Genomic DNA, 26,840 nt, shown 5'->3' on the forward strand with positions numbered 1-26,840 from the left:
TAAAAATAAAGGAGGGAATAATCATATTATTGAATACATATGAAATCGCTACAAAATTATACTTTTTTATTTTAAACTTAGAAGTTACAAACGCAAATCAATGAAGAAATCTAGATTCAGATGGGGCTTTAACTAGCAATCTAAACATTCCAACGAGCGAGGCTTTGATTGCGCTCACATTTAAACTGATTTAGACAAAATTAAACGTAGTTTTTCGTAAAGCGAATAATATTCTTAAATCCCGCCTTTTGTTTTTTGGTCTGCTTTTTTCACAACCAAAAGCCGTAACTGCGTAATTTCAGCCGAAGAGCACGACCTCAAGCATTAGTTGTTGATCAGTTGCATTCATGACTTTTCCCCAATCTCTGCACGAATGGTGCATTAAAAACATTAAACACACTACATCGCGTAATGTTGTTTTAATTTGTTTTCTTGAATGTATCTAGAACGGATAATACCGATGTAAAGATGACAACTAAACAAGCGAGTTGAAATCAAAAGGAAATCTACAGAGCAGTTCATATACATTTTCTTGTGAATACCCTCGCTAAAAACTGAACTAAAAATAAATAATATATATATATATATATATATATATATATATATATATATATATATATATAGAGAGAGAGAGAGAGAGAGAGAGAGAGATGTAGCCAGAATATCCCAGTTTATCAAAAATATTAGCCGCAGTTTTATTCATATTTTTTACTACAACTAAACATTTTACGTTAGCACTCACCAAGTTCCCCTTTGTAATATAACAGTCACCCGCGTGTTTTATTAATTTTGCCTCAAAGGAAAGCACATGCGTGCCTTAAAGGACGAGGCCAGATCGGATGTGACTCGGTCAATGAGGTGGTAGATTGTTGGAACGCATAATCGGATTCTGTCGACGATAAATTTCTCGTCCGTGAAATATTTTCTAACTTCTTGAAGTGAACGTGGCGTTACTTCGATAAGAGCACGCGATTGCCATCATCAAATGTGGGTTTTCTGGCAGGTCCAGAAAGACGGAACATGCGAAGGAGAAATGCGGACTGGTTCTACTCGTTGACGGCGATGGGTGGCGTACCCAGCGTACCGTGCAGCTGGACTTGTAGGATTTAATGAGGTTAGGAAGACTCTCGATTGATCGCCTCATTCCTGCATACTCAAGGTACTGAAAACTCGACTCATTACGGTTCGTTGTATACGTTCCGCTAGCGCAGCTTTTTGCTTCAAATACACAAAATATAGCTTAACAGCATTCTTAGTGAGAAACGACTTCACTAATTTCCCGTAAAATTTAGGACCATGGTATGTGCATAAAAACTTGATTTTCTTCATCTTACGAAACTATATTTTAAGCGCTCTCACAACCTTCTGTCCCGTTTTATATTTATTAATTTTTTTTCTTGAAAATTTTGGACTGCAAAAAAAAAAAAAAAATCACGAAAACGTGCCGATTACAACTAAAATGTAGCTATTCCCATCGTTATACTTTTGAATATTTTTTTTAATTTCCACAATGTGCGCGTGATACACCCGTCTGAGGCCCATGGACAATCGGTTGCGGTATAATTGAGGACGCTTAGTTTCCCTAAACGAGGTGTACGTCTCAGAGCCTTCTAAAAACGTTTCCACTATACTCCGTTCTTTGTGTCGCGCGGGTCTATTGACTCCAACGAAGGATGCACGATGACTGACTCTGTAGTAGACGGCATTGCTCCTCTTCTTTGGCGATGCACCATGTTTTCTTTTTTGGCCTTGGTTGGTATGAGCGAGCTCGAAACAGTGAAAGATCCAGGTAGCAATTGATTACGGGGGAAATGGCACCTCTCAACCAGAGAGGTTTTCGGTTGTAGAGCTGGTAAGGTATTAAATCGATGATGTTGGATTCTTCGACCAACTTTCCATCTGAGGTGTACGCAAACACGGACAAAATGGCCTTCAAGAGGGCCTTGACCTTCTCTCTTAGGCGGTGATGCAATATCGAGAACATATTGTTGTCGTCAGAGCAATCTTTTGGGTAGTATAAAATTTCTTCCATGCCTTTCCGGCAAGTCGTTTAGACAGCAAGACAGCAGCAGTACCAAGAGTGAAGGCTGGCAGCGGTGGCGGTGGTGGCGGTGCTGGCGGCGGCGACGGCGGCGAAGATCTGGTGTTCTGCTTCGATGAAACTTCACGAAGACGCTTCGGTGAAGTGGGCGAAGTCGATGATGTGCGCCGAATGGCTCAAATGTGCTCTGGCCATCCTTCTTTTTAAAACGGTCATAACTTACTATGCTCATTGACGGATTTTGCTTGACCAACAGCGTCGTGACACGATCGAAATGGGTGGGAACAAGCAAATCTTTGTCCCGTGAGATTAAATAGTGAATCAAATCCACAATATTTGAGTCCTGAAGGGGTTGTCCTCTATTATTATGTCTAAGGTGTGCATATCCCATGTAAGCACGGTGTTCAGCAACTCCAGAAGCGATCGAACTTTCTCTCTGAACGATTTACTCAGATAATTGGTTACGGCAGTAACGTCGTGGCCATCCTCCTCGTTTCTTTTTTCCGCGATAACTGTTCTCGCGTGAGGGAAGACGGCTTGAGGCCTTCATCGCTGCCGTTGTCGTCAGGGCCATGAACCTCGGTATTGTCCAAACCGTAGGGACGCAAACGTTTTTGAAGTGTTTGAATGATTTTTTTTTTCTTTTTCACTTTGATGTAGTCCGGTTATAATTCTGATGCTTTAAGATGTCAAGAATTCGCTCTCTATAAGGTACGAGGTGGTATTTTTTCCCTTTTCAGACACTGAATGCCTTGGTGATAGCTCTTCTTTCCAGGATTGAAATGTGACCTAGCAGGGCCGGAAGGACTAAGAAAAGTAAACCTTTTCTTAGTATCGACGTTGTTCTTAAATTCTTGTGAGCATTTTTTCGATTGCCCAGTGTGTAGCGTGTCATACACTTGTTAGCTAATAGTAATTGTACGCTAGCAAAAACTTAAGATAAACTTCCAAATACAGACTTGTGCATTAAAATGTGCTCTTAGGAGTTTGATTTTGTGGAGATCCATAGTCTTTTTTAATGGGATGGGCTTTGAACGCAAATTTTAGTCCGAAATGTGTTTGTTTATACTTACGGTCGAATTTACAACTTGTATTAAGACGAGCTTGACGTTGGAGCATCTCAGTTCCGCAAAATATAGGTTTACCTGGAATAAAGAATTTTTTTTTGCATATATATGGATGATTTTCTCTGGCGAATGATGTTAAATAGTCGTTAAAAAATTGAAATTGTGCTTCGCTTGAGCTGCTGTGCATCAAGCTACTGGAATACAATAGCAAACTGAGTTTACTTGTTAATAAATACAGGGCGTATGATTTTTAATTTTAACAGATTTATGAGTTAAAGCTACACTCATGTGGTTCTGCGCAGAAGAGTTATAAGGTCAGGGGGTTTATATAAGTTTCTAATCCTCGCGATACGTTGAAAAATATGGTAAAATATGTTATAAAGTTGTTCAATGATGGAAAATAAAGATATAGTTATATCTAAAACTTTCTTAACATCACCGAAACCACAATATCAATTAGCTTTAGAACGACCAGAAGCACTTGAGGAGAGCAGAGATGTAGCAAAGTTACCACTCGTGTAATAGGTGCAGAGCTGGCGATTGGAAAACGCAGACTTTGTTTCATTTTGTTAATTTTTTCTCAAGGCCCGAAGGCATTACAGAAAGGAGTGAGTTTTAACACAAGAATATATCAGTATATGGACGAACAAGGCAAAATAGGAACGATGACTAAGGAAGAACAAGACATTTAGTAAGAGCAATGTTGCAGTCAACAGCACCAATGATCGAGACTATGGGCGCGGGAAGGCCATTTCAAACTACTGAGGTTAAGGTAAAATAGGGGCATTAAACGAGCGGATGTTACGAGGGGTGATGGCTATCTATAACTGGTGATTGTTCGTGATAATATGTAAGATGGCTCTATAAACAATGTTTCACGAAGTGTGGGATTAGAGCGATAAATCTCGTAACAAAGACATTAACGAAATAATTTTTTTATGAAAAGAGTGTTCGAAATTTTCAGAGCGGCGAGGACACCGAAAAAGGGAGCAAGCACGCGGACAAGTCATTGGAGCTGCGACGACCACGCCGCTTGATCACGAGCTGTGCACTACGACGAGAGGACAAGGCAGAAGAAAATTGCTACCGAACGAAAAAGACATTTCTGTACCTTATGTCCGACAATTAAAGTAGTTTGTTTTATATTAGATCGAAGCGTCGTCCTCAGACAAAAAAGATACGCTAAAGATAATTTAAGCAAGGATAGATATGCTTTCATTGAGGCAACGCTGACTGTGCGATGATAGCTAAAAAAAAGAAAACGAGCGGCCAGATTTTGAATGTTTTCAACAGCAGGCGCAAGGGTGCTACCAGAGTTCCAGATAAAGACTGCATATTTAAGGTTCTAGCGAACTAAAGTTTTGTATAAAAAAAGCTTGAGAGGCGCAGGTGTTAGCGAAATGTTCTCTTTGAGATAACCTAAACTCCGTTTCACCTGATGTGGTAGCGCAGAAGCGCGAGCTCATGGCGTTGGGAGCTGCTCTTAACGCACGATAGCTTGAGCCGCCGTGATGTGCCCTGGAGCACGGGGCTCGCGCTTGTGGTCTTTTCTGCGGTACATCATAAGGTTAAACATGGTATAGTAGATTGATTAGCACTTCTAGTGACATATTCGACAAGAATATTTAAGAATAGATTATTGGCTAAGTGAACACCAAGATATTTATAGGAGCAAACAGAAATACGAATTGAATCATTGATGTAGTAGAAAGAACACGTGTTATTTTGACGGAACACTTTCATAGTTTTCTAGATAGAAATGTTAATTTCCTTGAGCCAATCTGCACACCACTGAGCGACATTATTAATATAAGATTGAAGGACGGTGATGTCAGAATCGTTAAGAATTTTCTTGTAAATAACACAATCATCAGCATACACTGTTATGGAAGAGGAGACACGTGCGGGACGGTCGTTTATATAAGTAAGAAATAAGAGTTCGACCTCCACTACCTTTGCGCGTTTTGCGCGAGTTGTAACGCTGGTGTACCCCCGCTCTCCTCACGTGCTTCAAAGTGTTCTAAAATCAACTGATTTAGTGGTTCAAAATGACCTTAGCAAGTGTATAGTTATACCATATCTGTATTTTCACTAATAAATACGATAGAGTATTCAAGTTAATTATTCGGCTTACCATGAGGACTATACTGCTATATTAGGTTTATGCAATTTAAAGCCGAAATACCCGGACTCTGGCCAAAGAATATGAAGTTTGGTTAAGCCGTGACGGTTTGAATTTTAATGTCCCTAAATTAACCGACAAAAATCAAATCTTGGTCTAGAAAGCTGTGTTACCTGAGGCATGGCATTCGTTACTGTTTTTAGTGCAGGCATTTTCTCAAAAAGCCAAAAAGGCTCCCGGAAGTAAATTTTTATAATAAATGCTTTATAATAAATGTAAGAAGAATTGTGTAGCCTTTTACGATAAGAATGGGTAAACTGCAAGGAGCACTTAGACTAACTAAACTAACATTAAGGTTTAAAGAAACAGAACAAAAACTCATCATCTCATTTTCCTAGCTGCATAAGCTGAATAGTAGGCGCAAAAATGTCAACGAAACAATCTTGATGGAGCGAGACCAGCGCCTGCAGCAGGCTAGGTTGCTCGGTGAAGATGGGCATGATAATTCGGACGACACCTTACACGTTCACTGCCACATAGGTGTAGGCTAGAAGGTGCCGGTAAAATTAAAACACAGCGGGCAGCCATACAACATTCAACTCTGCTTATTTGACATCTCTCCCTTTAAACGTTTGGTGCCAGAATATCATCGGTCGAAGCGGAGCTTTTAATGTACGCGTATAGGGTAGGTAAGGACTACTAAATGCACCGTCATAACATATGGTAAATATAATAACGTGCTTTATATTTGTTAAAGAAACATACTATTATCTATACAAAGAATGTAAGTTGTATGTGAGTTCTTATGTAACCCCATATGTTCCAATAAAATTCCTGAAAACATACCTATAATTTCGTTTTCACTGGAAAATCAATAATATAAGCAGTCCCACGACAAAGTTCCGCAGTGCCGTCCCATTAGAATGTAATGGCTCTCGGCAGACATAAATGTTTGTGATAAATTGTATTCAAAACTGTCCCCCTAGAGGAACGCACGATGTTATAAAATAACATTTGCTTTTCACAGAATATTATACAATCAGGAGTACCCCAGGGAACAGCGCTGGGATCGTTATTGTTTAACTTACAGAAACAAACATTGAGGTCTTAACTCGCCTTACAGACTTTATGCTGATATATTTTTGGTGTATATATTTGTGGCTCTTTGCAAAGCGACGTTTTTAGTGTTTTATCGGTGCTGTCAAGATTAGAAAATGAACATCAGCGTTAAAAAAATAAAATTTCTCATCCTCAGTACAGAGAAATAGTATTCAGTTAATTATTTCTTTTCTAGCGTGCCGAGTCAAACTCAGAACTCATATTTATTTATGTATTTTGTTTAATGTTAATACCCTCGAAGCCCATGGGGAATTACAAAAAAAAAGAAAACATAAAAATTCGCGCTGAAAAAAAAAGTGTAGTGCAAGACAAACAATGCAAGACCAATACCATAAAATATTTGTTTTAAATAACGATCGCAATATATGAATTATCTGGCGTCTTAAAAATGTAAATGTAAAATTGGATCTTGGACAGAATGGTCGCCAACATGCATAAAATAAATAACATATAGTCAGAGGTTCGAGAGCTTGTACAACAGTGTTGGTATGCAATTTATTTTAAACACATCTACACTGTCGCTTTCTACTATAACTATCGGTATCATGTTTCAATTTGATAATATTCTAAAAAGGAATGAGTACCTAAAAAAATCGTTTTTTGACTTCGAATTAAATTTTGCTTGAAATGCCGCTTCTGAGAAACGTAGATAAGCGGGCTCTCATATAGAGATTTTAGTTGATATTAAGCATGCCAATCTTGAGCATACAGAAAACTTTAATCGAGCTCATTTCGACGGTTAGAAAGAAGCGGGACGGGATTCAGTAGTCTAACCATGTGTAAACTTCACATTGGTTATCTATCCACACACTTTTTGCTGAAGAAAAAAATAAACAAGTGAAGCCTTTTAAAACTTGCCTTGAATAGAAATTTTAAATAAAGCTGTTAGACAAAAAAGAAAAATAAAAGGAAAAGCTCGAGGTACACCTAAGCACTTCTTACGAGTTGTGAATGCGAAAGCACGCACGCCGCTCTTCGCTCTCTTCTTTAATCTACGGCGTACAACGCGCTGACCTTGGGCATGGAACGGTGGAGCCGCTGCCTCGCGGACACGCAGCGCCATCGGGTGAGCGGTCGTTCCAACTGTCGTGTGCTTGCGGCGCGAGGAAGGAACAGAGAGCAACGTAGTTCCCAGCAGGAAGAACCCTTTACTTTATTTCATGTGCCGCATAAATTGTCACGCGCCGTACAACCGATAAGAGGCGAGCGAACGCTGTGATTACGGATAACGCAACAGTGCGAAAATACAGTCAGGATGACACCAGACAAACTGACGCGCAGCGGCCAATGGAGGACTCATCGACGCGTGCCAGCCAATGGGAGAGAAGTGTAAAAGGTGCCGTTGGCTAGCTTTGCGCGTGGGTTCCCTAAGGTGCCGTTGTGCATGGTTTCAAAGCGGATGATATCGGCTCCCTCCATGAGACAGGTAATGCTTTCGCAGTAAAAACAAGCAGTTCATTATGTGAGCTAATAATGGTGTGTAAATTTGTATAAAAATTGTAAATGGAACACAACCAGGTCACCTTCTTTTATCTTCGACTTTCCTGATCAGAAAGTACTCCTGATAATCACTTGGTCAATGAACGATAAAAGTCGTCGTTCTTATTTTAGATATTTGTATAAAAAAGCAAGGGTGTCTGCGGACATCGAAACGTTTTGCCAAGATACAATAAAACTCGGAAAGAAAGTAGAAAACGTCTTTCTAAGTAGATGAAAAGAACTAACGGCCACCGAAGCTTTGTTGAAACACAACCCTACCAGGCCTACAAATCGTGTCTTCTTAATAAAACGCGAAGCAGCTGTATTTAAAGGAATGCGCCCTGAGGTTAGCTTGTGATCCCAGTCTATGTAAAGCATACCTACATGATAGCACGGAGGGAAAAGTGCTCGATTTCGAATCACTACATATGCTGCGTGCCAGGGAAAGAATTAATATTGAAAAGTAACGCACGTGCTGGTGAACAACAAAAACAACTTCCTTTGTATTGACTGCGGTTTCTCTATCTAAATTTCATTCCTTATCCCATTTAAAAAAATAAAGAAAAATAAGCAGGCTTTGGTATAAAGATCTTTGTTTATAGCTTCAAAAGCTGATACATAGCCCAAGGAGCGAAACATAGAAGATTAAAATAAGAATACGTTCTTTATTTGAAGCAGTCCTCAAATTTGCCTCCTTATGAAGTGTCGTGCTTGGTATAGTTGCGTGTTCAGTGTTTTATTTTGCTCGTTCTCAGCCTCGAGGACAAGCATCAGGCCTCCGGATTCAGCAGGAGATAAAGAACATTATGCTTATTATTTCAAGTGGGTGTCATATTTCTCCCGTTTATCACGGGCTACTTACCGTGCCCACAAAAGTTTGTAAGTACGAATGCTGATCGTAACCAGTTTCAGCTTGTGCATTTTGAAAAGCCGCATCGGCTACAATTGTTATTCCCATGTGGTGGGGACGCGCTGAAATTAGGGAATGTCGAAAATTGCAAATATTAGTCACCAAAAATAGGTTGATATTTGGCAGTTCCAAATGCATAGAGTAAAAAAGAGGTGTTAAGGAAAATGAAACTTTTTGACTACATTTTTGCTCAGAACCCTTTAAATGTATTTGCTTCTTGTTCTTGCAGCTCTTTGACCTGGTAGGTGTCGTTAATTAGTACATATAATTAAAAGCAATTTTTCTCTTCTACATAGTGTCCCAGTCAAATCAGACTGAACGTAAAGTGCAGCCCCTGTAAGCGTTTATGAGCGTCGAGATTTCCAAGGGGTAACTTTAAAAGACCATAAAATATTTTCCCATATCTTTAGATATAGTAACTCCAGTTCACGCTTAATATACGTTTTGCCCAGAACAGAATATTTTTTCGCCGACTAATGTATAAACAAAACAAACATGAATGCCCAAGTTTGCTTTTTTATCAACTCAACAGAGAAACAAAAAATCACGCGAATCGTGATTCATAGTTTCAATTATATAGTTTCAATAGAATAGAGGTTTCGTTAGTTCGAGTTTTAGCTATTATCCGTCCGTGTTCCTTGCGCCTGGTGGCATGGGTTTTACTCTAAGCAAGACGCTGTGGAGCTTCTTGAAACAAAAATGAGTCAAAAGTGCATTCTAGTGTATTCTTACCCCGTGAATTCGGATACCCAAACCATTCTCTGCGCAGGTGTTGTTAAAAGCGAGAAAACGCAAAAGACAGTCGCTGTAAGTGACGTCATCGACGGATCTTTTGGCTGCCCAAGGGTAGGGAGGCGGGGCTTCAGCCCTGTTTTGAAATTGCTCTGATGCCTTTTTGGTGTGTCGAAATGAAATATAATTGTGATATCTGTTATTCTAGAGGCAATGAATGCAATTCAAGTGTTTTTTCTCGAATGCAGAAGTGCGCCCTCTTCCCTTGAAAGCCTTTATAGTATAGTCTGTATTACTTAGCTGTTTGCAGAATCTTGTCTAAACATTTTTAGTGTTTATAGAATTTCTCACAAGAAAACATAGTATATTTTTATTCAATAGCATTCCGCGGTCTGGTAAGGAGGTGTCCATATCACAAAAATATATTGCAAAATGCATGAATCAGAAGCAAATTCTCCCAACGAGCACTAAGCAAATGGCACACTAAGCAAATAACTGATGTCAGGCCACATCTCAAACTAACCCAGAAAACTTCTTTCTAATTTCAATGAACCTATGGTAACGTATAATATTGCATAAGAACTTATATGCACCTTATACGTGCCGTCTAAATTTCTTAATAGGGAAACCATAGCTTAGTCATATTTTGTGACTTCAGCATCTATCAAAAATCGAGCTGTTCGATGCAACCGAGCTCAGTCTAAACCTGGAAGCATGGCTATAGCCCAGATGGTTTGTGAACATACTGCATCATATAACACCGAAAATAACTGCCAATTGATTGATTAACTGATTGATTGAACTATTAATGTACCGCTGGTGTCTCGGCTGTAAATACCGCGACATGTTCCATCCTGTCCACAAAAAGATATGTTTTGTCACCGGTGTAAGTATTTTTTTATTAACAGTCACAAATTAAGCATTCTTCGGGAATACATCGTCATTTCTATATTTTTATTCTGACGTCACGATCGTCAGAATAACGGCACCTGTTATTTCGACGTCTAGGACGTCAAATAATGTTACCTCTTATTTTGACGGAAACAACACGATTTATTTTGGATGCCGCCGACTGCAATTTAAAATGTCGGTCGCTTGGCGTGTGTGTAGTGGGATGCTCGACGGTGTCCGCGCTAATGTGTGTTGTCGACGTGCCTCCTGTGTTCGTCGCGCTCTCAGGAACATCAAGGAGCGTTTTACATTCTCAAATTTCGCCCAGTGCCGTCGGTCACTGCTGTTGCGAATGAAGAAGTGTACCGGAGGCGACAGAGCGCAGACGCAGTAATTTTGTACCCATTTTTCTGGAGCTGTACCTCTGCGTAATACGACCTATTATCACCCTTCCATAGAATAGCTGCCAAGGCCGTGCAAGCGGAGAGTCAGCAGCCTAAACTGCATGACTGGAGCACCCGCTGCAGGCGCGCTCGTGCGGCGTCATTTAAAGCATCTAGCTCGCGCTTTTCGCACACACGGTACAATAAATTCAGCTGCCGACTTTCCTTTCATTGTTCAAGTGCCGTGCGTTGCTTTGCGTCTTCGCGTCTGGTGTTGCTCTCGCCGACCTGATGGCTTCTTTGTTTTCATCGTTCACTGCGGAGAGCAACTTCAGATGCGAGGCGATCCAAAGGAAGCCTGGGTACGGGAGAGCCTAGGCAGGCACCTCCCGCCGGCCACTGCCACGAGTGTGAGCAGCCTGATTATCATCACAAGCGATTACCGGCAGAACCTACAAACAAGCAAATTTGGGACGCCCTGGCGACATATGGGCGAAGAAACCAGCCAGAGACGCCAAACCCAGACAGCCAGTAGCCTATGGTCGACGAGAGCACTACCAGACGCAAAGAGGCGAGGCAGCGCACGACACTCTTAAAAGGGGAGCCGGATGTTCCTGGATGTCAGCAATTGTCAATTGATACGCAACAGAACAGGACGAGCACAAAAGGCTCGTCGACAACACACACAAGCGCGGACACCGCCGAGCACCCGACCACGCACACGCCGGCCGACCGACGTTTCAATATGCAGTCGGCGGCATCCAAACTAAAACGCTTACGTCGAAATAACAGCAAATATACTTCTGACATGTGTGACGTCATTGACCACGCCCCCTGGACTTCAAATCGGTGCCGAAGAAAAGCACCCGCCGAAAGAGCAAAATGTTTGCTTTGGATCGTGGATTTTGGATTGCAAAACAGGGTTGCCAAACGCAAGTCTCGAAAAATCACGCGTGATAGCCGAGAAACCGCCAGCCGCCAACCACCTCTCGGTGTGCCTTAAGCGCCATACGCACATTCGCGTTTGAACGCGTTTGAGTGCGTTGCGGAGTCCTTGCGGCCAGGCGCGGTCGCTTGCGGACCGACGCGCGCCTTCCCGCAACGCTCGGTAGCGCGACGCAAGCGAGTAGAGACTCGTTCAACTTTCCGAAGCGTTGCGGTGCGTTCGGGCGCGTTCGACCAATCAGAAGCCGAAAGAGAAGAGGGGGTGACGTGTTCGCTCCGGCCGACTAGGCGAGACGTATCCGGTTCGCCGGTCGCACTTGCTTTTTCGTTTTGGGGGGCGGTGGACACTGTATTTTTCAAGGCTGCGATGGTTCAAGCTTGACAAAACGTCGGGGAAGCCGGCGAGTTTGTCCCAGGATCGAACGCTTCGACGCTGTCGCCGTGCGCCGCCATTTTGCCTTGGATTTCGCTTACTATTGGTGAGCCACTAGCGACGATAGCGCGTTCTTATTGGCTCTTGACTGCGGTTGACTGTGTATTAACGCAACTGTGCGTACAAGTTTGGCGCAACCGGTCTTCGCAACGCAACGCGTCCGCTTGCCGCTACGGAACGCACCGCGCTCAAACGCGAATGTGCGTATGGGCCTTAAATCGGGTCGCTCGCAAACCGCATCGGCAACCGCTTCGCGAACGCGAATCCGCTTCTATTATGAATGCGCCATAAGAGTGCTGGACGCTCCAAGTGTAAGGCTGTCATGTTGATTGGGAATGGCCAGCTGTACCTGGGGCTCGGGTGCTGGGCGGTGTTGTACTGAGGAAGCTCGAGGTTGCCGGTGACGAAACATGCGATGTAGTGGATTATGGTGGAATGTTTGTAAACGTATCCTTCTAAAGAGGGAGACTGACTCGTCTTCAAATTTAGTCCCTATGGCGATGCCAACTGGTTCCATCTTCCAGAAAAACCTGCGAAGAAGAAGCGCTTGTTGGATGTGATACCGATGCGGGAACCCAGGCAGGCCCCGATTGAAAGTTCTTTGCCCAAGCGTGTTCGCCTGGTCGTAGTAGCGTCTGTCGTTGAGCTCCGTGATTGTGACGTTCTTTCCGTTGCAGCTGTCTGAAAAGAACCTTGGAATGGACGTCAGGATGCCGTAAGTCGGCTGCAATCCTCGGTCTTCGTGCCATAAGGATTTCGGTAGGTGTGTGTCGAGTAATGTTATGAGGTGTCCTGCGGTACTGCAGGAAGGCACGTGAAATCTTTGTCTGAATGTGTCCCACCAACGAATTCTTGAGCATTTGGATTGCCTGGGCAGCTTTTTCTGAGGCACCATTAGATGCAGGGTGGTAGGAGGGAATTCTCATTCTCCGAATGCCATAAATAAGAAACTTGTGGATGCATGCTGTTGTCTCTGACGATAATTCAGGCAACCCATGCTTTACAAATGTTTCTCGCAGACAATTCACTCTTCACGTTCACACTTCACAATTCACGTTCCGACACCGAAGGTGTCGGAACCGCCATCACCTTCAGCCAATTCGAATGACAATTCACGAGGACCAAAAAATAATATCCTTGGTGTCCTTGAAATGGCTCTCCAAAATGGACGTGAGGGCGCGACACGGTTTTTCGGGAAAAAACCACGGTGCTGTTGGCACTGGTTGCAGCGCTCGATAGTTTTCATTGCACAACAAGCAGCTATCGACCTTTAGCTTTATGTCTTCATCAACTCCAGGCCAACAAACGTGACCTCCTCTGACCATTTTCGTTTTAACTATTCCCATGTGTCCCGCATGAAAAATAACCAGCACGCTTCTTATCAGCAACCTCTGAGCGACCTCTCTCGGACCCCGTAGTACGCAGCTGCCCTGCATGCTGAGCTATTGCGTCTTTGTTGAGGAAGGTTGCCACTACGGGGTACCAGGACAAGTTGATCCAGCCCACAGAAATTTCCCACACTTTTGACAAGACGGGATCTCGATCCGTGGCTTTTGCGAACACTTCAAGTGAAATACATTTGTAGTCATGTTCTAGGAGAAAGACAAAGCAGGCTTGGACACTGTAAATTTTCTAGTTGACAGCGGTGTTGCGGAGGGGCCACTCCGGAGTTGGAATGATTCCGGAATCATTCCGCATTTTTACGACCCCAGAATGGAATGGGAATGGAATGCCGGCAACGTTGAGGGGGATGGAATGGGAATGGAATTAGGTGCCTTTTGCTCGGAATGAAATGGAAATGAAATGGGCACGGTTCTTCCCTTTTTTTTTTTTTAGTGTTTACGGTTAGCTAAACCGAGCCAGTCAGCGAGTCAGTTGCTCAGAAATAAAATGAGCGGGAAACTGCTAGCCCGCGTGCAGCCCCAACAGACTTATACGCAAAAAAAAAAAGAAGAAAAAAATGCAATACAAAAAACAAGCGTCAAAGCAAAGAGCAAAGGGGGAAAGGGGGGTAAAGTGGCGCCTTTGACGGACGCGCAGGCGTCGATCTTCGATGGCGTTACACGAGAGCGAAACAAGCAGCCAAGCACCAAGCAAAAGAAAAGGGAGCGGCACGAAAGAAACCGCCATGCGCAACTCCTCATCGTCCTTTTTGTCATGCTTTTTTTGTTGTTGTCGCGGCGGTTTGTAGAATGCACGCGCGCCCACTGACTGAGATCTGGGAGCGGAAGCGACTCATAATTCGCAGAGCTCTGATAACTCGATCGTTGACTCGGGCGCCGTCGACAGATGATCAGGTATTCTTTTGTTATAGTTCGAGGCGCGTTGTTTAGCAGGCAACCAACCCTGCTGCCTTCCACGTTCATTCGTGCGCACTCCTTTGAAGTGCGAAATGTGGGTTTGCTTTGGCATTAAAACCAAAGCGAAATTCACTTCCCTCTTCTCCTCTTGCGCTTTGCTCCGAGGCTTGTTTTTTATACTGCATTCGTAGTGTAAGTCCGCCTATTACTTGGTCTTTGTTCCGATGCTCGTTTTTTGTGTTATAGGTTTTAGTGGGTTGGGGTTACAAGCAGGCTAGTGGATTCCCGCTCATTTCCTTTGACTTTAGTGTCTGCATACTTCGTTTCACCTTGCGATGGACCGCTGCGGGCGCTACGAGTCACCCTAGGCAATCCAGCACCGTGAGCGGGACCGCAGGGTCACGCGACACTCAGAAAGCACTGGATTGGTTTCGATGGCTCCTGCGCTGTCTGTTGAGGTCCACCGCAAGGCGAAGTAGACTATCGTCACCGCTCCTTGGTGTGACCGAACTGACTAGACCTACAGAAAGATCGTCCTGCGCCAGACGAGGCGCAACCGTTGCTGTGAGGGCAACTGAGAAGGAGAGCTGGGTGCTAGCTGTCACTGAGGTTTTGGCTTCCGCGCGTCTCGGCTGTCCGGTCTTCATTCGTGCTTTTAGAGCGCAGCTCTTAGGGGCCCGTTCCCGGCTTGAGCGGCGTCGCCGTCGCCGTCGCCGTCGGCGTAACCAAGGTCATCCCAAGGTCACGTGACCCCCAAGGTCACGTGACCCCTCCCAAGGTCATCTCAAGGTCACGTGACCCCACGTGACCCCCTGAAGGTCACGTGACCCCTCGAGGTCACGTGACCCCTTCCAAGGTCATCTCAAGGTCACGTGACCCCAAGATGACCCCACGTGACCCTTTGAAGGTCACGTGACCCCCAAGTCACGTGACCCCTCTCAAGGTCATCGCAAGGTCACGTGACCCCACGTGACCCCCTGAAGGTCACGTGACCCCTCGAGGTCACGTGACCCCTTCCAAGGTCATCTCAAGGTCACGTGACCCCAAGATGACCCCACGTGACCCTTTGAAGGTCACGTGACCCCCAAGTCACGTGACCCCTCTGAGGTCACGTGACCCCCGAGGTCACTTTGCCTCCCCAAGGTCACGTGACCCCCGAGGTCACGTGACCCCTTCCAAGGTCATCTCAAGGTCACGTGACCCCTCTGAGGTCACGTGACCCCCCGAGGTCACGTGACCCCTCCAGGTCACGTGACCCCAAGGCCACGTGGGGGTCACCTTTGGGGTCACGTGGCCTAGAGGTCACCCCCAGGTCACGCCTCCCCGAGGTCACGTGACCCCCTCCCCGAAGTCACGTGACACCCCCCCCCCCCCGGAGCATATTAAAGAATGAGGGGAGGAGGAGGAGAAGGGGGAGGGGTCTACCCTCCCCTCAGTACCCTTCACTCCTCCTCCTCAAGAGCTGCGCTCCAATTCGGCGTTACAGGGATTTGTAAACGGCTTTCACTTTTTTGTCCTGGACCCTATTTGAGGCGGTGAGAAGTCAGTTGGACGGTGTTGTTAAAGGAACACGGGAAATGTCAATTCGAACGGTGCGGTATTCCCCCATTAATTGTATCTTGATGTGAAGAGTTTTGTCAACGCTCACTTCCCGACCCGTCGCTACAACGCGAACAACCGACATCGAGGTAGAAGAATTAATCGATTGGTACCGTCTGCTGCCTGAACCCGCCAGTTGATCAGCGCGAAGAGGAACACCACAATTCGGACGAGAAGACAAGATAAATACAGGTCGAGTCATGGAATTGTAGTAGACATTTTTTTACATTAGTTGCGAAGAAAATAAACAAGCTGCACGCTGAAAGTTGTGCAACGAAACTATACACGGTGGAGTCGGCGTATATCATCGAACTTTATTCGCCATCTGAAGAGGAAACAGGACAATGATTATGCGTGGGGTGCAAAAGGGCAGGCGAACCAGCCGAAAATTGAATTGAATATTAGACGAAATATCGAGATTCGTAAAGCAAGAGTGAACTTATGCGTTTTAAAACAGGTTTCGTGACATGGTCTATACGGTCCCTCGTGCTGCGCCGCAGTGGTTGCATTTTGTCAGAGGACGTGTTCTTGCCGCTGTGCATGGAGTCGCTTCCAGCAGTGAACTAGCCGTGCAGCTGTTTTTGAAGAATACAGTAATATAGCTTATTCCTGCGCCACGCACGAACTGGATATTTTTATGGTCTTATCAAACAAACACGCTGGCCGCGTATGTCTTAAAAGTCAAATGCAAAACAGCTAAAAAAAAAGAAAAGAAAATGAGTGGATTTAAGTTTTGCTGTTTGTTGCGAGCCATGTAGTCGCAAGACCGATGTCTTAAAGAAACATCGACATTTCAAGGGGCTTTCTAGATGTTTGCGGTACATTGTAAATAAACACTTTCTGCTACCAGCGGTCCGCTTAGCAAAAATCAGTGCTTTTTTGAGGAATTCAGCATTTTTTTTTTGCAATTGTCTCTGCATTTGATAATGTAAGCATTATGCTGCTTATGCCGGCAACAAAATGTAGCTGTCAAGTGCCAATCTTTACGTTTAGGAATTAAAGGAATGGAATGGAACGATTCAGCCATTCCAGGAGTGGGAATGGGCTCAGTGTCTCCATTCCTAGGAATTGAAAGGAATTGAATTATCGAAAACTCTAATTCCCCGGAATAGAATTGGAATTGAAAGGGGGTTCCCATTCCGCGACACTGGTTGACAGTGGCAGTTAAATGATGCATTCGTATGGCCCAGGCTCTTTCCGGAACGGTAGTCCAAGTCATAGCTCTAGCTTTGGAGTTTCAATGCCCAACTTTGGATTCTTGGTGAGCACTGAGGGGCTGTTCCCTTCTCATCTCCGAACATTCCCAGCAATAGCTTGTAGTTTGTGACTTCCTCAAAGTGTCTGCCCCATAAGAATTGATCAAATTAAATTATTCCAAACATCAGGGCAAAGGCTTGTTTGTCAAAGTGGCTATAGTTGAATTCAACCGATATTAACCGGCGTCATGCGAATGCATTGAGCTTCTTCTTGACCATTGATTTCCCATGTTTAAACACAGCTACGATTCTGTAAGGCGAAGCATTGCAGCTTAACGCGAGGAACTTTGTGGAACCGTAATGCACGAGGACACCAGCAGAAGTCAGCAGTCCTTGGTTTGCTGGTAAGCAGACTCTCCCTCTTTGGACCACTTCCAACCTGCTCCTTTTCCAAGCAGACGATTCAAAGGCTGCAGGACGCTTAATACGTTGGGCAGAAATCTTCTATAAAAGTTAATGAGGCCCAAGAAGCACTGTAGCTCTTTAGTGCCTTGTGGGCTCTGTGCCTTCAAGATTGCTTCTACCTTTCTCTGGGAAGGGTGAAAACCGGTGTGCTCGATCAAGTGCCCTAAGCGCTCTACTTTTGTAAAGGAAAACTCACACTTTTAACACATCAACTTCAGGCCTGATTCTGCCAGTCGTTGAAGTACCTTTTCGAGGTTTCTGGCGTTGTAAAAGTCATCCCCTTCCACTATTAATGTGTCCTCAAAGTAGACGACCACGAGCTTTATGTCGCAAAGCAGATTTTCCCTTTTTCGTTGGAAAATTGCAGGCGCCGTTGATACACCAAATGTTAGCCTGGTGTACTAAAGTAATCTTTTATGCGTGTATTGTCACACACTTTCTTGGTGCTGGAGATAAAATAACCTGCTGGTATGCAACTTTGCGATCAAGTTGACTGAACTTGACGCTTCCGGACAGGTTCATCCACAGCTCCTCGTCTCTCGGAATCGGGCACGACACCGAACTGAACGCTGCAATTAGGGTAACCTTGAAACCTCCGGAAATTCGCAGCCGACCGTCTTTCTTGAGTAGCGGTACAATGTGTGCCGCGCAGACTGACGTCTTTACTTGCTGCATAATTTTTCCCGGTTAGGTCGTTGAAGCTGCTGGACCACCAGATCGTACAGTGCAAAGGAGACTGGTTGCAGTCTAAAGAAGCGTGGTTGTAATCCACCTGGGACGCCAATCTTGGCTTCCACGTTCTTGAACAGCTTCAGTCCCTTGGAGAATACACCTAGGAACTTGCGAAGGAAAATCTCCCTAGTGTTGTTGTGTATGTTGAAGACGTCAGCAACAGGAAGTTTCAAAGCATGAACCCAATTTCGTGCTAGCAGAGTCTGGGAGGTTTCACTCACAACAAGCAAACTAAAGGAGGGAGAGCGCCACGATTTTTGTTACTTTACGGTTACCTCTGCGCAGCATTCAACAAGCGGGATTATCCTCTCAGGACGATATTGAAGGGAATAACATGCACTTCTGAAAATGTAACTGGCAAGTGTCTTTCATTTATTACGGAGACGCCGGCCTCAGTGCCCCGCTCCATGTCGATGGATTGGTCTTGAGCAATGACAGTTAAGATACGTGGTGGAAGACATGCCTCTTTCAAGTGCCTCATCTTGTACGTGGGCTGGTCATCGGCACTGTCGTGATTGTGGGGGTCATCCGGGCTGTTAACTGGAACTGCCGAGGCAGCTTTCATTGGCCTTTCCCCTGGTGAATCCCGGGAGCCCCACGAGGCTTTCCTGCCTGTGTTTACGCCACTTGGCTCGTCACATGGTCTTGCTGTACAGACTGTAGCCAAGAGGTCAATTTTCTTGTAGTTGTGGCATGTCATATTAGCATAGCGACACGCAGTCGAACTATGTGTTTTCACGCAGTGGAAGCATCCTGGCTTGGGAGCCTGCCCTGACAGGCGGTTCGCCTCGACAGCTGATGTCGTTAAATCTTGATTTTGTAGTTTCTTGGGCGTCTTTTGTGGCGGCTTCTATGGCAAAAGGACAACCTTAATCGCTTTATCAAAAGTCAGTTATACATCCTCTAGAAGGCGGGTCTGCATCTTGTCATAAATGATTCCGCAGACTAGCCGTTGTCGAAGCATGTCGTTCTGGACAGTATTGAAGTCGGAGGAGTCTTAACTACCGTATTGACGCAGTGAAGTCGCTCACAGACTCTCCCTGCTGACGACCTCTCCAGAAAAACTAGAGGTGCTCAATGAATATGGAGGGCTTAGGAGCGTAATGTCCATTCAGAACCTAATAATGGCGGAAATGGCAACCTCCCATGGTCTCTACGGGGCCAGGAGATTACTAAAAGGTCAGTACGTTCGTTTCTCACAGTTTGACAAAAATACTGCACTCGTTTTTGCTTCCGTGATGTTATTAGTGAAAAAGTACTCCTGCGGTACCTCCGCATACTCTCCCCAATCTTCTCTGCACTCTCCGAGAAACGGTTCGAGCTTAGGCATAGCGCGACTGCAGAAGATCAAGAAAACGCTTGCCTCCCCAAAAACTCTGTTGCTTCTCAGCCCTGGTCCACGACTTTGATGGCGTAGTTTGTTTAATTTACCTCGTCGCCAATGCGATAGATTCAGGAAATATCATAAAAGGAGACCAAACTCAAGTGAGTTCGACTGGAGAACGGTGCGTGCCGCAATACCTAATAGGCACAATCACTGATTGCTCAAAGGTTACGAAAAAGCGGTTAAAGTTTTCCGCAATGTTAGAAATATTACCTAAAAAATTGACTATCACGTCATCAAGGGAGCTTTGGCCTTGATAGCCTCGAATCCCATTTACGAGAGACTAGGTTTGTGCGATGGAAGAACGACTTTCCGAGAACCTTTCGGCGTTTGCCCTCTTCCTAGCCGAACCAAACTCTGCTCGTAGTTTGACACTTTCAGGCGGTCGCTTACAACGAAACGAAACCTTATCTTTTTCTGAGCTTGCACCGAAAATATGAGGGCTCAACCAAGCGCGATCTGACCTTCGCCTTTTAACCACGTCATTACACTGTGCCTTAGTCTTATATCAATCGTGAGAATGTATGTACTTGGAATAAGCATCAGAACAGGACACATATTTATGAAACGAGGTGCATTATAACGCTAGTTTTGATGAAAAATCGGCGCTCTTGCGTCCGTCAGCGCCGGGGAAAGATGAAGAAGGAGGGGGAGAGGGTGACACGTGGGAAGCGCCTATTGGTCCTAAGCGGTGACGTCAACACGCGTTAACCTCTCCTTCTCTCCTAGGCGCTGTCAAACTTACAGGCATCGCTGCGCTCCAGGTTTTCTTCAAAACTAGGCCCTTCCTTCTCGTCAGTCGCGTGCAACGCTGGCGCGAAGACAGAGAGGAGGGGTTGCCGCCCGGCGCGGTGGAATGCGGGCGTGCTCAGTTGCTGCTTTACCGTCGACGGTTGTTCTTCGTTCTTGGTTTCCGTAGTAGTGGTGCGTCGGTTGTGATGTGTGTGTGCGCGTGTAGTTAAAACGATTAATGCGGTTCCCTTCCCGAGTGACATGGATGCAGTTCCTTCCACGAGGGAGTGAGTGAGAAAACGTATTTATTAAAGGAATGGTATACATCACGATTTTTTGATAAAGTCATCCAATCGTGACGGGAGAAGGGGATTATGGGAAGGGCATTGATGTGGTTCCTTCCATGAGTAATATGGATGACCGTATTTAAGGTTGTCAACGTACTTTGACAGGCAGAGTACAAAAAAGGGGCGAAAGAAAACTATAGGAGGATCCATTGGTAGATTCTGAGGGAATCCGTTAGGAGAATCTTTGGAAAACGGAACACACGTCCCCCTTTAGCAAACGCTAAACTGACCCCGTAGCGAGGCCAAAAGCAGGCGGCAAAACATAGAGGAAGCAAAAGGGAAAGCCAAAGAGAAAAGTGAAGGGGTCAGCGTTCGCGTTTTCAGGGGTCATGTTATCGAATTCCCTAAGAATATATCAATAGATCTTCCTGCAATTTTTATTTGTTTTTTAATGGACTTTATATCATTTGAAACAGCTGCCGAGGCAGTGGGTCGGACTATCTGGTATCCAATAAAAAGGTGGTCAAACAATGTTTGTGAGATTTCTGACGACTTTATCATTACGTATTGCGTCCGAACTAAAATCTGGTCGATACAGGATGACACGAGCTTACCGGCCATCAGTTCCTGTCAAGTTGGACTGCTGATGGTAGCTGTAATACCTACGCTAACGAGAGTGTTTAAATCACATACCTCTGACGTGTCATATTTCAGGAGATTTATGTTCATGTCTCGTACTATGCAAAATAAGCTCTGACTACAACGCGCGGAGAGGGTGCCCTTAGGCTCTTGAATAAATTGCCTGTCAGTTTTGGAAGGATGTCTATATAGCATGCTAGAAGACCAAGATAATAATTATAGTTTTAAATATTTAAAAAAATACATTCATTGTAATAAAAAATAACATCTTGTTTTGAGGCCCACCATTATTTTCTTAAGGAAACAACAATCCCACCTAGGACTGATTTCGAGTTAGGGCGCAGTATTTAATAAGCAATAAGTCAGGATTCGTCAGCTTTCTTGACTTCTACAGGCGAGTCCGGGAGTATGTAACAAGGACATGATTATTTCATTCGCGGGATCTTCAAAACGGACGGAGGTGTGACTCCAGGCCCGGATCTCTCTAACACGACATAATACCTCAGAACGAGTCTGATAGGAAAAATTTATGCTATGCGTTTTTCGCCTATAAATTATTACCTTTGTTTTAGCTTTGTTTAGGAGAAGATTAATGGTTAAACAGAGTTACCGAGTGCGCACACACTCGCCTAAAGCATCTGGCAATCCACATAACGGCGGGCCTCATTGAATATCTTAATATCATCCGCATACTACAGCACTAAAGAAATAATGAAGATTTTTTACACATCGGTCACAAAGATAGTGCTACCACTACTACTGGCACAACTGCTATTACTGCCACTACTGCCACAAACAGCTCAGGGCCTTTTATGCGGTACACATCAAATGACGTCCGAAAAAGCAAGGTGAAAAGAGAAAGATGTCGCTGCTGAATTGGCATGCAATGGTATCTACGATAAAAAGTAAACATGAGAAAACAAAATTAGGCATCTATTTGTTTTGCTCTCCTCGTTTCCGCGGCACGGCGTCTGATGACCACTTTTTTTTTAGTGCAAATGACACCGAGCTGAAGAATGTTTTGTTTACTTAACCACTGGTAGCTCTTAATTCTTCTTTTTGTCTAGCGCAGGAAATCCACGGGGGCCTTGGGCTTAAGGTAGAGTTATGAACCGGTTTGAAGCGGTTCGGGCTTATGTGAACCGGTAACAGAACCGACATATTGAATGCATAGCGTAACCGGAACCGAACCGAAACAAAACCCCGTACCCGAACACAACCTCAATATGACCGGTTCGATACCCTGATCTTAACACTGTGCAGCACACACGGCTATACTATCCAGAACCTAACATCATGCAAGGCCTTCACAGAAACATCATACCTATTTCGCACACCCTCGTTCAATAGGACTCCTCCGAAAATTCATCACTGTCCGCATCGTCTGAATCTAGAACAAAATAATATAAGGTTTCATTTTTTCAGAGACGCCAGTTAATGAAACAGGACACGACAACTGTAAAGGTAAAACGCTTGTGACGACATTCATAACTGACAATCGCTGATAATCCTGATAATGTGAGCATTCTCCTCTCTCCTGCTATTTCACTATATGATTGGTACGGGCTCTTTAGACATATCCTATCGATGTTAAAACGGGCGATTACTTTCAGTGATGTAGTCGTGTATCTGCAATGTAGCAAGAAGCGATACAGTAATTCACGTGGATGCCTTTAAAGATTATTAATACAATTAAGTGTTAACACATGAACATTATAGATTATTTTTGAAATTGAATGATCATCGGTACTTAGAATAAACAACAACTTTCGCAAGTTTCGTGATATTTAGAGCACTAGTAGTTGCAGTCATCAATTCTCGAATGTTGATAAATTTCTTCTGGCGACGAGCAAAAACCGCCCAAGTTAGTCATACCCGGTGTCCATAAACAACGTGACCATAATATTACTCATTCTAGGCTCGTCATGCTGGCCCAGCTCGCGTCGCCAAGTTACGATCACACATTCTCAAGCTATTTTGCTACGCTAATGCATACTCTTGCTACCGTCCCCTTGCCCTTTGATCTTCCAACTTGCATTTACGTGCGCGATATTCGTAGGCGACGGCGAGTCGGTCCCTTGCGATCTCGTGGTCATCGCTGGAGCTGGTCGCAAGCCGGTCGAAGTAAAAAAGACCAGCATTTATGGCCCGATTCAAACGGAGCAATTTCTCCCAGCAACCTGACGTCACAACACAAGCCAGACGGGCCGTGCCGCCCGCGTTCAGACCCATAGACCAAATTGCTACAATGTGCCATCATCATGATTAAATTTTGTTTCCCACTATATAGACGGAGGTGAACTTAATAAACGTCTTTTTGTATCTCAAAAGGGCTTTGAGATTACTACCTCATCTATCTGAAACGATTTATTCCCAAAAACGATATATTTCAAACAAGAACCATGTTTTTACTTTCCATCATCATTGCCACAGGGGTGTCACCTAAAAATATTACATCCCCTGATTGTATGATGCCGCTTCAAACATCTCCGAGTTGTCAGCGTCGCTCCTCCATTTCGAGCCGGGCTCTACCTCAGCAAATCGTGTTGCAGCGCGAGGATCTAGATAAAGTTAGGGAACAACTCTCCAGCTGAAATGAAATTGCTGGGAAAGTTTCTCTGGCTGGTGCCCCCCCCCCCCCCCCCCCCCCCCCCCGGGTCTTACTTTTAATAATATCACTATCGTGCCTAATCCGATAAGTGTCAGAGACTATTACAAGCTGTGTGATGTCGTAGACCTCAATGTCTCGAAGACGCGTCTTCTAAACGCGGAAGGTAAACGTGGAAGCTGAGGCTCGAGGCGCCGAGAGAGTGAAGTCTGCGAGTTCGTGCAAGAGGACGACGCGTGTTGAGCGGATGACGTCACCGACCCAACAATCATGAAAGCACTTTTCGAATGAGGCGGATCTGAGTGACCGCATATAAGTCAATTTATTCGCGAAACTATAGGGCCATTAAAAAAACGAAAAAATCTAGCAGGTTTACATAAAATCATACAATAGGTCATAATTATAATGCAATTCAATGCAAAAATGCAAGCCAACTGGACAAGAATGTCGGAAATAACCCCTGGAGAAGGGGAACCAGAGGGACAAACGACAAACACAAATCTCCAAACACAGCGCGGTGACTGGTCCCGGGTCCGGGTATCGAACCCGGGACCTCTCCATCTGTAATGGAGAGGTCTCGGGTTCGACACCTGTAACTGAGAGGTCCTGGTTCGACACCCAGACCAGGCGGATTTTTTTCCGCCGGGCACCAGTCCCCTAGCTGTGTTTGGAGATTTGTGTTTGTCCATTGTCCCTCTGGTTCCCCTTCTCCAGAGAATATTTTCGTCATAAGTCATAGCTTTCTAGCTGTCTCATATTTTATTCTTGGGGTGTCGTAACACCCCTAAGTGTATATCGAAGTGACCGAAGCCTCCTGAGGAACATGTAGCTTTTTTTTTTTTTAAATCTCGAAAAAGATTTTCGTTTCCCCGTAGTTTTTCTAAAAAAAGGAATTTAACATTTATTAATCACGAAACCAACTTGGGGAAACTCAGACACATTCAAAATACACGCACGAGAAAAGAACGAGAACAATTAAAATGTTTCAAAACCCAAGGTGGGACCAAAACCATAAAATCGGTCTCCCAATTTTCGTTTGGGTTAGCAGACGCCAACAAAATGTTATCTCTAACATTAATGTGGATTAACTAATACTGAATTTTATGCCACGTATAAAAATAATTATATGAATGGTCTTCAAAATGTAAGAAATTGTGGTTTAAAATTTTTAAGGTTTCCTTTCACCTTAAGTCAGACCGAAGTAAAGTAAGTGCTAGAAGACGTGCGTGCCCAGAACCCTGACAAACTTACAAAAACAAAGTCACACAGCCCATTTGACTTGGTTGTTTGAGCCTGTGAGAGACAGGGCACGACTGGGCGACGAACGCCCTTTTCTTTTTTGACTTGATTGTGTGTTTTTTTTTCCTCTGCAAATCGCAGCTTCGGTTATGCTCTGACCGAAAGTTAAACAAAATATATTCAAAAGCTGCTACACTATTTAGCTATAATACTTCAGTACAGTGGTTGCATACATCATTAATGCGTTTTTTTTCACTATCCTTATTATAGCACCTTTTTGTCTTTCAGCATTGTTATGCTGTTCAGAAAATTATAGAAGCAGTCTTAATCAGCCTGATTTCAGGTTACCAAAAAAAAAACCACTTTCTGAAATTTGAAAAAGCAAATATCAATTGCAAAGATTTTAGTACTTTCAAAGCAAGAGCAGTGAAGTTCTTGTTTACACGAGATAAGTGAGATCATACGTACCACAAACGACCACAAGGATTGTTGAGGGAAGGATCAATATTCTGCTATCCACTTTCATGGCTCTTAGAAAATGTGCGATAATAGGCGAGAACAACTCACAACTGCGGATGCGTTACAAGTATTTCTACCATGTACAGCAACGTGACCTTTAAAGGTGCGCATGCGCTTGATTCAATCATACTGATACTTGTTTTAAAGGAACTGAAGAGTATGTTTTATAATTTTATTTTATTAGCATCTGCCGGAAATTCCGGAGCTCTCTGCTGTTGTTTGCTTATCATTGTCTGAAAAAGAATATCTTTCTTGTTTTTTAAAGTGCTCTTTAAAGCAGTTCATGAAAAGCAACGTGGAATATGCTGCGCTCCGCTTGCTTGTTGAAGCTATTGCGATAACTAATTTGACGTAGCTTTCCGGTGCCCAAAGTGCAGATGTCATTGGTGTAATATAAAGTGGCAATTAAACAACTGCGTTAATGCCCGTTCACACTGTTGCGACCGAGTAGGACCGAGAGAGACCAGAGCGGTTTTTAATCCTCTTACGACGTCTTAAAACCATCTCCGCAGCAACGTGCCTGGTCCTAAGACGTCGCAATAGGATTAAAAACCGGTCTTGTTTCTCTAGGTCGTACTAGGTTGCAAGAGTGTGAACGAGTCTTTAGAGATGGCGGATTATACACTTTTTCGCGTTTAAAAATGACATCCTATCGGAACAAAAATGGTGTCTATAGAAAATTGTTATTTTATTCTTCACGTAAAATCTTCAATCATCTGTTTATAACTGAATTTACGTTAAAAACCAGCCATAGCCCCCTAGACCCACAGCAAAATTTTGCAGTTTAATGGCACGCATAAACACGTGCCTAAATCTAGCAGTTGAACACACTCTTGAGGCTCTCTATTAAATGCTGCCAGGAAGCAGGCGACTACATGCCACCTGCTTTTGCCGCTATGATTTATTAAATACTCTCAGCAGATATGATGTGTTACCGCTCAATAATAAATAGGAGGGAGGTACACAAACCACTTTCATCCCACGGTGAGCTTTGTGAGCTAACCCCGAATTACTCGCT

General features: G+C 44.2%; 1 pseudogene; it reads right to left on the minus strand.

The window, feature by feature from the left end:
* Positions 1-25,859, minus strand: part of LOC115326975 — a 67,891-nt pseudogene extending 42,032 nt beyond the window's left edge.
* Positions 25,860-26,840: the final 981 nt, after the last annotated feature.

This window comes from Ixodes scapularis, unplaced genomic scaffold (assembly GCF_016920785.2).
Source record: "Ixodes scapularis isolate PalLabHiFi unplaced genomic scaffold, ASM1692078v2 PGA_scaffold2__306_contigs__length_199485367, whole genome shotgun sequence".
Classification (NCBI taxonomy): domain Eukaryota; kingdom Metazoa; phylum Arthropoda; class Arachnida; order Ixodida; family Ixodidae; genus Ixodes; species Ixodes scapularis.